Source organism: Lactuca virosa, chromosome 1, assembly GCF_052849685.1.
Source record: "Lactuca virosa cultivar CGN04683 chromosome 1, Lactuca_virosa_CGN04683_v6, whole genome shotgun sequence".
NCBI classification, from domain to species: Eukaryota; Viridiplantae; Streptophyta; class Magnoliopsida; order Asterales; family Asteraceae; genus Lactuca; species Lactuca virosa.
The window spans coordinates 139115879-139130858 of record NC_136426.1 but is presented as its reverse complement, the minus strand read 5'-3'; positions in this window follow the sequence as shown (position 1 = coordinate 139130858).

Genomic DNA, 14980 nt, shown 5'->3' with positions numbered 1-14980 from the left:
TTCTCTGAACCAATCAACTTACTTTGCAAATCTATATTATTCGGACTCAATTCTTTACGACCATTAAGTTCTGAACGAAAATCATCTTCTTAGTCATCACCGAAACAAAGGTAATGACACACTTGAACAAAAACGGAATCGATTACTAGCTTCTTGGTAACCTTGTGACTTTCCCTGATCCAAGTGTGAGTCCTGTGCTTCTGGTAGTATAGGCCTCTACTACCATTCACACCTACTCATACTCGTTACAAGAATTGTCTCGCAGTCCCCAAGTCAACATACCAAGAATTTTACAAAGGAACATATCACACATGAATATGTTCAAAAAAATAATTTCTTCTAGACTCAATTAAGGATTTCACACAAGAATATGTTCAAACAAATAATTTGATATGCGGATCATCCCAAGCAAATAAATTGCCTCGTGACAATCCTCATCTCCTGCCTCACCCAACAAATTCATTCCAAAATCAAAATTGCCATTACATAAGCACTCCTCCTGTTAACAAATAAAACCAATACCAATATTAAGACCAATGACCCTAAAAATAAATTAAATCAAATTACATAAAATTACTCAAATTACACATACCGCTCCTTGTCTATACATAGCATCAACGTTTTTATGCACAACATATTTGTGTATAAATACATCAACCTTAAGATCTTTGGAACCCATCCCTTCAAACATGTGGAGGGATGCGTCTTTATACACTTCACTTTCTTCCCCCACTGCATACATCTTTTTCAAACTTCAGAAATTGAAATATACATTTAATAACTAATAAATCAAGTTATATTTCATCAAATATACATTCATAAGTTAATGTTTATTGAGAATTACCAAATTCTTGTAGATATGATGTCTTTTGCATATTTTGACCCTAACATTACAATAATCTGAGTCAAAATATCTACTGGTAGATCATCCAACAAACTATAGCATCATGTATTCGACATTCTACTTACAAAATACACATTGCATAAATTGATATCATCTTTTAAGAAAAAACAAGAGAAATGTGAAATACGGTGTATAATAGGCTAAGAAAAAAACCCTACTTTCATGCACTTATCGTGGACTAAGTACCAGTTTCAATAACGTTGGGGGAAATTGATTTTGAGAGCGATTATCTATCAATGATTTTGGGGTTTTCTTTGATAGCCGGAAGTTTGATCTTCAGGAAGATTGCAGACGTTCGGAAGGGTCTGAAGAATTGAACGACATGATGGTGTCCAACGTCGGAAACATCATGGTACCTTAAAGATGTAGACTGCAAAAAAAACCAAATTGCCCTTAAAATAATTCCAAATATGTGATTACTAAGGGTATTTTAGTCAAAACACATTATTCAAAAAAAAATTACCTTTTGAGTAAAAAAGTAGTGAAATTATCTATGTCGTATCAAGAACCCATTAATTAATGATAGAATGACATAATTGTCCTTGTAAATACAATCTTAATGTTGGATTACAAAGGGTTTTTTTTTGTAAAAACAAATCAACTCAAACTATATTTGTATTTATATTTATCTTTATCAATTTCATGTTTGTTTTTTTATTATTTATCAATATATGGTTGTAATATGTATCATAATAACAAATTATACAAGATTGGCATAAAAATGTTAGAACAACATAGAATAAAAAATTTAAATAGATTTTAACAACATCAAAGTAACTAATCTAATTTTAGAAGAACATATATAGAATAAAAAAAACTAGTTTTATATTAAAAAATAATAAGTAGATAACAAAGTCTAAGTATTAAAATGACAAACTATTCAAATAAAAATTAAGATCTAATCTATTTATTAAGCTCATTACATTTCTTATTTATCGTTTTAATCATGCCAAGAAGGTCTTCAAGATATTTTACTTCTTGTTTTTCCGCCTTGATCTCTTCATGAAGATATTTGTATACAACATCTTTGTGAATCAAGTTAGTTGCCTCGATCCGCCTTTTCTTCTCCTCACGATTATGTATGGAAGTATCAAGCCTTGCTTTGATAGCATTCACGTGAATACATGAGTACGCATCATCGAAACTTTTGGTGACATCAAGCTTCTTTACTTCAGACAAAATATCCAAAGAATTGTTAGCATTAGATGAAGAAGCCATTAGTTTGGAATGAAGTAAGATGTATAAGATGTGGTGGTAGATAATATGCATATGTAGGGGATTTTATTGGAATAAAGGGCAGATATTGAAAGGTCTCTATTAATTAATATATATGGGTATTAGTTGGAATAGTGAATATACATAAATAATATAACATAATGTCGTCCACTAGTTATCTACCCACATTAACACACAGTTTACCCATATATAAAATGATAACAATTCCTTTTGTAAACCATCTTCTCTAAATTCAATAGTAATTAAAAAGCTACATCTGTAAGTGAAATTAATAGCTTATCTTGCATCAAACGTAGCCTTGAATGAAGATTTCATCGCCACCATTCAAGAAGACCTAGAAAGTTTGGAATCAAGAATGAGAGTAATGGAGGCTCTTCTCCGATGATTTTTGAATGACGAGACAAAGATCAACGAAGTTTCTGATGCTCTGTCGAAGGAGGAAGTCTCCGATGACATATCAGATGCAAAATACGAGATGGATGCGGTGAAGTCAAACACGAGAGATTAGGATCAACATTTAATAGATTATATGATAATCTTGCCTAGAAACATCAAGATGAAGAAGGAGTTCCTAAACACGGTTCTTCAATGATGTCGATTTAGGGTTGGAATTAATGTTATTTACTTTTAATCTATTTTTGATTTGATCTTATTATGTGTGTAACTGCATATGCAAAAATTTTGGTCATGTAATCGACGATAAATTGGATATGAGATTTTCATTATATATATGGTTCAAGTTACCAAAAAGAGGTTAAATTATATTGTTTGTTGTTTAATTTATGTATGTATATTGTTTTTAAATTAACTAAAGTAAAAAATGCTTCATTTAGTTTGATTAAATTTTCATGACGGATTTAAAGTTTTTAATTCATTATGAAAAGGTTTGTTTTTATGCCTTTTTCAATTATATTGATCAATATTTTGAAAATTCCAAATTAAATAACCACTACCACCCAATGAACATGACCATGACACTATAAGCAACTACAACATGACCACTGACGATATGTCATCCATGGGTCATACCATGACACTATAAGTAACTACCACATGACCAATGACCCATATGTCATCCATGGATCATACCATGACACTATAAGCAACTACAACATGACCACTGTCGATATGTTATCCATGGGTCATACCATGACACTATAAGCAACTATCACATGACCAATAACCCATATGTCATCCATGGTTCATACTGTGACACTATAAGCAATTACCACATGACCACTGACCCATATTTCATTCATGGGTCATACCATGACACTATAAGCAACTACAACATGACCAATGACCTATATGTCATCCATGGGCCATACCACGACACTATAAGCAACTAGAACATGACCAATGACCCATATGTCATCCATGGGTCATACCATGACAGTATAAGCAACTACCACATGACCAATGACCCATATGTCATTCATGGGTCATTCAATGACACTATAAGCAACTACCACATGACCAATGACCCATATGGCATCCATGGGTCATACCATGACACTATAAGCAACTACAACATGATCACTGGAGATATGTCATCCATGGGTCATACCATGAAACTATAAGCAACTACCACACTAATGACTCATATGAAAAATTTAAAAATGACGAGCTTAGAGATAAACTAGTAAGTTTGAACGAAAATTTTGTTTTGATTTTGTCACAACTAGCATTTTAGCTAGGAAATTATGTTTTCATGTAAACATCAACTACTGTAAACACTTGTACTCTAAGTGAATATCATGTTATATGCTAACATGAAACCATCCATTTGAATCCAAACTCTTGATTGAATTTAAAAACCTAATACAATACATCTCATATGTTCAACTATGGATTGAAAACCCTAAAAATCCCGGTTCAAGGTTACTATAGACTAAGTTTCTGTTATTGGGCCTAATGGACCAATAAACTTTCAATTTGACTACTTTGGGCCTAAGAACCCTATTTGGGCTCTACTTGGACCCACATCCAAGAAAGTAAAGTATTTTGGGTCATATGGGCCTAGAAAGATCCATCTTATTTCTAATGGGCCATGATGGGCCATAACTAGTTTCATAAGCCCTAATGGGTCGTAAACTACATCCTTGGGTTTTATTGGGCCGTGAACCTCCATAAAGGCCCAATAGGCCGAAAAATAATTATTTTGGGCCTCATAATTTCAAACTAAGCCAAGGAAGGGCCCAACTTCCCTTATTTTCTTCCCTCTTTCCCCTCTCTCGGCCCAAACAAAAAAAAGAAGCAAATGGGAGAGAAATGGAGTGACACCTCACTATTACTTGTTGGATATCCATGCAAGGTTTGCATGTATCAAGACAAACATCACCTCACTCTCCACCAAAGTCAACTTCCCACTTCTATCTTATCTCTCACTCTATCTCTCGGTCACTCTATCACTCTCCAACCTCTCTCTCATTTCAAATTCAACCCTTATTCTCTCAACTCACTTCCACCCTTCTTCTCTCAAGAAAATCGTGGGTAAGGAAGATCTTCAAGAGAGTCACTTCAAGCTTCACATTATGGTAAGGTCTTACAAACCTAAGTGATATACTTCATCTTTAAACTCATTCACTTCTCTTACACCCATGTTTTCGTGAATCATGCTTCTTAGAACCATCTAAGTTCGAAAATCCTTCTCAAGAAGCTTGCTACGACCGAGATCTACTCATCTCATCACCAAAAACTGAAAACATCAAAGCAATGTGAGTTCATACCCCTTATTTTCGAATTTCACTTTGTTTTGGGGGAGAATACAAGTTGTTTTGTGTAGATCTATGTGTGTATGCATCATTTTGTGTGTTTTCTTTAGTTACATATGTGTTTATGTGTTGAAAACTTCATGAACTAACAGATCTACTAAAAGTTGATGATATTGGTATAACATAACACTTATTTCAACATATCTCACAAGAAAAAGGTTTAAAATACATCAAGGATACTTGAATCTAAGAAAAACTTCATGAAAGGGGCTAAAAATGACAAAAGTGACAAAATATGAGTTGTTTATGTAACTCTCGGCTAGTAAGGGGTTCAAAAGGAAATTTTTGCTAAATAATGGCTAATCTCGACATTTGAGACCTTATACGGACCAAAAAATGTAAATATTTTCATAAGTGGGCCTTATTTGGGCTTTTCACGGTTTTGGGCCCAAGAATTGGAATTTTGGTCTTTTGTGGGTTAAATTGTCATTTTCAATAAAGTTGTGTCAAAAATGTAAATTTTGATAAAAAGGGGTCAAAGTTGCGAAATTATGAACATTTGGGCCAAAAATATGAAATTTTCTATAAATGGGCCGAAAGTGTTTATCTTCACAAAAATCAAGCCAAAAATGATATTTTGACAAAAATGAGTTAAAAATGTTATTTTTACCAAAAACTAGCCTTAAATAGAAATTTTGTCCAAAATGGGGCCTAAAATGTTATTTTTACTAATATTGAGCCTTAATTGCAAATTCTTGGCTTAATGGGCCAAAAATGTCAATTTTTACAAAAAGTGGGCTTTTTATGTTATTTTCATAAATAATTGAGCTAATACTAGCAAAATAATAACAAACTTGCTACTTTTGTCATTCTCATGTTATTGGGCCTTAGTGGCCTATTAATATGCTTGATAGGTCCTGAATACTATTTAATTATTTATTGGGCCTCACTGACCCATTAACATGCGCGACGGACCTTGGATACTATTTGCGTGCTATTTGGGCCTATAAATACCTTACATGTGAAATGGGCCTTAGTTGTCCTTTTACATATATTTTGGGCCCATGTTATATAATCTCATTTCTTTCGGGCCTGAAAATGACTTACGTGTTCAGTGAGACTCAGTGGTCCGCGGACATGGTTCATTGGACCCGGAATGAGTTTTATATGTTTCTCTTCGCGTAAAATTCGATTAAGGATCTAGTGAGACTTTTCGGTTGACACCTATTGAGTGTACGATCATAGCCTGTAGTTATAACCAGAGTTTCTTAGAGAGAGAGCAGGGGTTTGTGTATAGATCTATACGGGGATGACACCCCACACCTGAGCTGTTCGCTACAGTTAGACTACATCAGTCTAGGGTGACGATAACCTTATTCTATTTTCCGATGGCGTTCACAAACGCTAAGACAGGCGAAATTGTCATTAATTAGTATGGTTATGACGACTCACTTAGAGGAATTAACATTATGAAATTTACGGGAGACTATTCTTTTTCTTCTTTTACAGGCAACATAGGGTTGTCTGGGGGCATTCTATTTACATTCTCTTCATTCACTTTTGGCATTTTATTAAACGATAACACACATGCATTAATACTAGATCGGACACAAACATACTAAACTATTTTAAGAAAATAAAGGATTTTCTTGTGGTTACAAAGCTATACAAATCATTTTCTCAAACGCGCTTATGAACTCACCAACATTTTTATGTTGACCTTTTCAAATTAACTTGTATTCTCAGGAAACCGTTGAAGCAGGTTGGGATGAATAGTTTAATGGATGTTTTGTTATATTTTGTTCCATCATACTCTAATTGTTTTGGCATGTAATATTTAAATACAATACTCGATGTAAACAATGTATGTTGTTATATTACATGTGTAGTGATGATGATGTTATGTTTCAATCATATACTTTGTGATGATACTCCAAGGATGAAGTCACGCGCAAGCCCCCGGACGTTTCCGCCGTCTGGTTCGGGGGTGTGACAGATTTGTATCAGAGCATTGTTTATAGTGAACTGACATATCTAATCATACAAGATATGCAACTATAAATACAATGGGACTAAAACACTCTGAATAAAATGATACCTAGGTATACATTAAAACTATAACACTAAAAGTCTCTGGAGGAAATTGAACACCTTGATTAAACCCGGACAATTATGTAATCACATTGGGGATAAATATAGCCTGATCAACTATATTTGTTCAAAATACGACCAACATGTGTTCGGGAGTGATCATGTTGGGAAATGAATCTAGAAACTTACCTCGTATCCAAAAGTTTTAGGGAACTCAAACATAAATAATTAAAATACTATAGGAGTATTTTGAAATGTTATCTACACACTCTCTTTACACGTTTCTCACCCCTCGTGTAGACACTATGGCCGGTTTCGATCATCTAGGAGATCCCTATTTCCCCAACCAGGGGAATGGTGGATGGTTGGAGCCAGAGGAAGAACCTATAAGAGGACTGGAAGAACCTGTAGCCGACTCAGACGAGGAGTAGGCTGATGACAGTGACACAGATGACTCGGACACGGGGTCCGAAGTCATCGATCCACCCTACATGACCAGGGTGCCCCCGTACAGGATGGGTCCCAATGGTCCTATGCCCCCATGGGCACACGAGATTTGGAGGTGGAGCCGCCAGAAAGGGGTGTGACCCTCATTTGGTATGAACCGAGACTACTACGACTTGAGTCACGGTGGACCTACAGACCGAGCCCTGCCTGTGATGGTAAGGAGGACACGCGACATTGGCGAGCATACACAGGCAACCGCCGGCCAAATGGTTGACATGAGAATCGTGGTTGAGCGTGCGGAGAGGATGACACATGAGGTAGTCAGGGACTACCAGGCACGCCAGACAACGTTGGAAGCCCGACTCTGAGCCGCCGAGCAGCACCTGGCCAGGCTCCAGGGTACATCCACCTCGTCGTCGGCGCCACTAGACCCTTCTCGTCGCAGCTAGTACCCGTTTACTTACTAACATTATGATTTTCTTTTATGTACTACCCTATTTACTATCGACTACATAATTAAGTGATTACATTACTCATGGAGTCGTTACTCTGTCGGATTTTATTTCACTTCATGTATTGTATGCCCTATGTAGGCAAATTTTCATGTACTCAAAAGATTATCATTAATGAAAACGGCTAAATTTTTCTCGTGATGTTGTTATCTGTTATGTGTTTTGTTGCTATTATTACATGTTGATTTCATGCACTCACTTGCTTATACATAACCAAATCACCGACACCATTCTATAATCAAGAAATCGTGAAACTAAAATACACTGGATACTCAACATCTTTTCGTTTCATGACAGAAAGATGTCTCGGAGACAGACACGCAGAAACCGCAACGCAACACCACCACCATCGCCTCCACCAGAAATGAACTCAGCAACATTTCAAGCAGCAGTTTCAGCTGCAGTTACAGTAGCCCTGACTTATATTCACCACGGGAACAACGGTGGAGTTAATGGGCAAGGGACCGGAAGCTCAAACCACGGGATGAACCAAGGACCTACCAGAACCTGTACCTACAAATACTTTGCAAACGCCAAGCCTCGAACCTTCAACGGGACAGGAGGCGTGATAACTCTAAAGAGGTGGTTAGAAAAGGTGGAATCGGTGTTCGAGATTTGCGGGTGTCCCGAGGAGTGCAAGGTGAAGTTTGCGGCTTGCACATTCGTTGATCAAGCTCTCTCTTGGTGGAATGGTCACGTGGAGGCCATGACACTCCCTGTGGCAAATGCGATGCCATGGGAAGAGCTCAAGGAAATGTTGACAGTCGAGTACTGCCCAAGGGGAGAAATCCAGAAATTGGAGCAAGAACTGTGGAATCTCATAGTCTAAAACTCTTACATTGATGCATACATCTCAAGGTTTGGCGAGCTGTCGCTCTTGTGTCCAGGAATGATTACGTCTGAAGGGAAAAAGATTGAAAGATTCATTTGGGGATTGACCTCTCTAATTCAAGGAAATGTAATCTTGGCAAACCCTGGAACGTATGACAGTGCTAAAAGGCTAGCCAAGAAGTTATACGACCATGGAAACAAGAAGGGAGCCAAAGCAGGAGAATCTGAAGTTAAGAAGGAAGGTGATAACAAGAAAGTCAAGAACAACAAGCGGAAGGGGCGACAAACCCAAGAAACATCCAAGAAGCAACAAACAGTAGCATTCCATGATGCTACTGCCCAGGTCAGCTCAACACCACATGCTCCAGCCTCATCTACACCAACTGCTCCCAAACAATACTCAGGGACCATACCCAAGTGTAGCAGATGTAATTTTCACCATCATGGAGAATACAGGGAGATTGTAACACCGGATTACTGGTATGTATTTTATTTATGAACTTTATGTATTTTCTCTGGGACTCGACGAGTTGATGGCCCAACTCGTCGAGTAGAGACAGGATCCGCGGGAAGTTTAAGTGACCTACTCGACGAGTAGGGGACTGACTCGGCGAGTAGGTGTTGTTTGGGTGAAACCCTAAATTTGAGGGTTTGCACCCTATTTAAACGTCTTATTGCAGCCTCCATCATCCCTTATGCTCCCAGAACACCTCATATCGAAACCCTAGCCGCTTTGAGTGGTCTAAGACCATTTTTGGTGCTTTTGGGTGGTTTGTGAAGCTTGGAAGGAAGGAAGAAGCTTGGGAATTCGAGTTGGGGCTTGTAGATCCAGAGATCTTATTCCATCTTCAGCTCAATCAAGGTAAATGCCCCCTGTTTTGGTCTTCCATTTGGTTGTTCATCCTTAGAGATTAGATTTTGGGTGCATTTAGGGCTTTCTAAGCCATTTTCGGATTTGTGAGGTGATTCATGGGGTTCTACTTTTAGATCTGAGTCATTGGAGGGGTCTCATGGCATAAAGGTGCCGACTATATGGCCATGAGAGCCCCATGCACATTGTAGAGCATCTTTTATGGATTTTTGAGCCAAAGACCCCATGCATGTGCACCAAGTTTGGAACTTTACGTATAAAATGGACATTAGTAGGCCAAATCTATGGTTTTGACATGTTAAGACCCATTTAAATCGACTGTATAGTAAGGGTCAAGAAGGGACTCGACGATTTGTTCTTGGAACTCGGCGAGTCGGTGTGTAGTGACCACTAAATCCCTTCTGTGGTTGGACTAGTGGTTCGGGAAGGAAGTCCCGTAAATGTTCAGACTCGTAAAGGGACCTGGGAATCATGGGACTCGACGAGTATATGAACAGACTCGGCGAGTCCAAGGCAATCTCCCAACCTTTGAAGATGGACTCGATGAGTTGTTCATACAACTTAGCGAGTCATAGACTGGACACGTTCTTATGAAGGAGATGAACTCGCCGAGTTGAAGGAAGAACTCGGCGAGTCGGATGAAGATGGTCCCGATGGTTTTAATGAAGGAGAATTCGACGAGTTCTCGCAAGGCTCGACGAGTGGTGATGGGGTTGGATCGGGTTATTGGAGCATGGACTCGACGAGTTGGTAGACCAACTCAGCGAGTCAGGTCAACTGGGAATTGACTTTAACCAATGTTGAGTTGCCTGGTTTTGGTATTGACCCTGATTGGGTTGTACGTTCGGTTTGATGACTTGAAGGTTGTCGTGTAGGGATTGAGGAGTCGAGGAGGGTCGACCTTCGCGCCGAGGACAGTTCAGACACTACACGACATCAAGGTGAGTTACCTTCCAGTAGCGGTGGGTCTACGGCCACAATGCCGGCCCACCAGTAGGAGTTGTATGTTGGATGATTGTCTTTGTGATATTCATCTAGGTTTGCTACTACCTGTTATGTTTATGTGCTAGCATGATATGATATTACGTGATGATGGTAGTAGTAGGGGGAAAATAGTCCCCAAGTTACCGGCTGATAGGGCCGAAGGGGTAGCTTAGTACCCAGCTATGTTAGATTATGATTACGTGACTGTATGTGATAGACCGGTCGAGAGGACCGAAGGGGTAGGCCAGCACCCAGAAATGCTAGGCGAGGTTACCGGTCGAGAGGACCGAAGGGGTAGGCCAGCACCCATAAATGCTAGGCAAGGTCACCGGTCGAGAGGACCGAAGGGGTAGGTCGGGCACCCAGATATGCCTGGCAGTATGTATGTCATGTGTTTGTATAGTATGTGGTATGATGGGGGAACTCACTAAGCTTCGTGCTTACAGTTTTCAGTTTTGTTTCAGGTAACTCTTCAGCGAAGGGGAAGGAGCCGGCGCGGTAGCTGCACATCATACACACATTGGATTCCGCATTATGAGATTTCTTGGGATTATACTCTGACATCGTCACTACTTTTATGATATGATTTTCAGACATGAGATTATGGTTTTTACGAAATGATATGACTTCATGATATTTTCTTATGAATGTTTTCTATGTTGTATACCAAAAATCAAAATTTTTGGACTTGAAAAATGGGATGTTACAGAGATGCATTGCACAAGTTGCAATCGAAGGGGTCATACTGCAAGATATTGTAAAACTCAGCCTCAACAGAACCAACAATCAAACAACAACAACAACAATCGCAACAACAGTAACAACAACAATAATGCTGGGGCCAGTTACACTTGTTATGGGTGTGGAGAAACTGGTCATTTCAAACGCGATTTCCCCAAAGCCAACAACCAGAGGGCAGGAGCATCAGGAAGGGTATTGACATTGGGTCAAGGTGAAGCATTTTATTTTATTTGTACGTTTCTACTTAACAACATTTATGCATGCATTTTATTCGATAGCGGAGCCGAGCGAAGATTCGTTAGTAACAAGTTCAAACACTTAATAAATCAACAACCCCATAAGCTCAACGAAGCCTTCACGGTGGAAATGGCTAATGGGCAAACCGAAACAACCAAAGATGTTTATGTAGGGTGCACTTTAACACTAAACAATCATTCATTTCAAATAGATCTGATGCCATTAAATATTAGGAGTTTTGATGTGATAGTCGGCATGGATTGGTTAATCCCCCATCATGCTGATATTATGTGTCGCGAGAAGGTCGTTCGCCTTCATCTCCCCAATCACGAAACCCTAATAATCTATGGTGATAAACCTGGCGCCAATCTTAGTCTTATCTCGTGCATCAAGGCACAAAAGTGTCTGCACATGAAAAACTACGCATTCCTCGCTCATGTTGTGTATAAAACCAAAGAATAAGTAAACATTAAATACATTCCAGTGGCATGTGACTTCCCGAATGTATTTCCAGAAGACCTTCTGGGAGTACCCCCAGAGAGACAGGTCGAATTTCGAATCGACCTAATACCCGGAGCCACATCAATTGCCAAATCACCCTACAGGTTAGCTCCCGCCGAAATGCAGGAGTTATCCAGCCACATAAGTGAGTTGTTGAGCAAAGGATTCATCCGGCCAAGCTTCTCATCCTGGGGAGCTCCGGTCTTGTTTGTCAAGAAAAAGGACGGATCTTTCAGAATGTGCATCGATTATAGGGAATTAAACAATCTCACGGTCAAAAACCGATACCCACTTCCTCGGATCGACGATCTATTTTACCAGCTTCAAGGAGCTAGTTACTTCTCCAAAATAGACCTAAGATCCGGTTATCATCAACTCCGAGTTCGGGAAGAGGACATTCCAAAAACTGCCTTTCGAACTCGATACGGTCATTACGAATTTGTTGTGATGCCCTTCGGTCTAACAAATGCCCCCACTGTATTTATGGACCTCATGAATCGAGTCTGCCGCCCGTTCCTTGATAAATTCGTGATCGTCTTCATCGACAATATTCTTATATACTCTCGAAGCAAAGAAGAGCATGGTCAACACCTCCGGCAAATCTTGGAAACCCTTAGAGCAGAAAGGTTATATGCGAAACTCTCCAAGTGCGACTTCTGTATCCGCAGTGTAAACTTTTTGGGTCATGTAGTCAGCAAGGAAGGGATTCACGTAGACCCTTCCAAGATAAAGGCCATTGAAGGTTGGGCAATCCCGAGAACACCAATAGAAATCCGACAATTCCTGGGTCTCGCAGGCTACTACCGAAGGTTTATTCAGAATTTTTCCAAGATAGCCAAACCCCTCACCACCTTGACACAAAAGGGTGTGTCTTTCGACTCGGAAAAGCAGGAAGCCGCCTTCCAAAACTTGAAACGAGCCCTCTGTAGTGCACCAGTGCTATCCTTACCGGAAGGAACCGAAGATTTCATAGTCTACTGCGATGCTTCGAATCAAGGTTTAGGCTGTGTCCTCATGCAGTGTGGAAAGGTGATAACTTACGCATCCAGACAATTGAAGACGCATGAAGTAAATTACACCACTCATAATCTTGAGCTGGGAGTTGTGGTCTTCGCTCTGAAAATTTGGAGGCACTACCTCTACGGTACAAGGTGTACCATCTTCACCGATCACAAAAGCCTCCAGCACATTCTTAACCAAAAGGAGCTAAACATAAGGCAGCGAAGGTGGGTTGAGCTGCTAAATGATTATGAATGCGAGATCAAGTATCACCCAGGAAAGGGAGCCAATGCCCTGAGAAGAAAAGAATACTCAGGCCGCCGGGTGAAAACCCAATCAATAACCATCCAATCCCACCTAACCTCGCAGATCAAGGAAGCCCAATTGGATGAAATGAAGCTGAAAAACGTCGTGAATGAAACACTGTGTGGGATGGATAAGAACTTTGAAGCCAAGGAGGATGGAACTTACTACTTCATGAATAGGATATGGGTCCCTAAAACTGGGGGATTCAGAGAAATGATCATGAACGAAGCCCATAAAACGCGATATTCCATCCATCCAGTTTCGGATAAGATGTACCTGGATATTAAGCAACATTATTGGTGGTCGAATATGAAGGCAGAGATCGCCACTTACGTGGGCAAGTGTCTAACTTGCGCCAAGGTGAAAGTGGAATACCAAAAGCCCTCGGGACTATTACAACAGCCAGCAATGCCCGAGTGGAAATGGGAAAGGATTTCTATGGACTTCGTAACCAAATTACCTAAGACGGCAGACGGATTGGATGTTATTTGGGTAATTGTCGATAGGTTAACTAAATCCGCCCATTCCCTGCCAATAAAAGAATCGTATAAGATGGAGAGATTAACACAGATCTATATCAAAGAGATCGTGAGACTCCACGGAGTGCCGATATCTATAATCTCGGATCGGGATAGTAGATTTACCTCACGATTTTGGCAGTCACTGCAGAAGGCCATGGGAACGCAGCTGGACATGAGCACTGCTTACCACCCTCAAACCGATGGCCAAAGCGAACGAACTATCCAAACACTCGAAGACATGCTCCGAGCCTGTGTGATTGATTTCGGCAAGTCATGGGATACCCACTTGCCTTTGGTTGAATTCTCATACAGCAACAGTTATCACACGAGCATCAAGGTTGCTCATTTTGAGGCTTTATATGGTCGCAAGTGCAGGTCGCCTCTATGTTGGGCTGAGGTGGGTGACACCTAACTAGAAAAAGGACAATCACCAGACATCACTCTCATAGGGCCAGAAATCATTCGAGAAACCACAGAAAAGATAATCCAAATCAAAGCTCGACTCCAAGCGTCGCGTGACCGGCAAAAGAGTTACGCCGACAATCGACGAAAACCTCTGGAATTCCAAATCGGAGATCGAGTGTTGTTAAAGGCCTCTCCCTGGAAGGGGATGATTCGTTTTGGAAAACGAGGAAAACTAAACCCACGATACATCGGACCGTTCGAGATTCTTGCCCGAATTGGTCCGGTAGCCTATAAGCTGCAGCTACCTTCGGAGCTCAGCAACGTACACCCCGTGTTCCACGTCTCGAATTTGAAGAAGTGCTTATCAGGTGAAACTCTTTTCATTCCTTTAGAAGAGATCGAAATAAACGAGAATCTCCTGTTTGTCGAAGAACCAGTCGAGATAATGGATAGGGAAGTGAAGCGTACGAAGCATAGCCGCATTCTGATTGTGAAGGTTCGATGGAACGCCAAGCGTGGACCGGAATTCACATGAGAACACGAAGACCAGATGAATCAGAAGTACCCTCACCTATTCTCTCATTCATGATCCTATATTTCGAAAGAATTTCGGGACGAAATTCCCTCTTACGGGGGGATGATGTCACAACTAGCATTTTAGCTAGGAAATTATGTTTTCA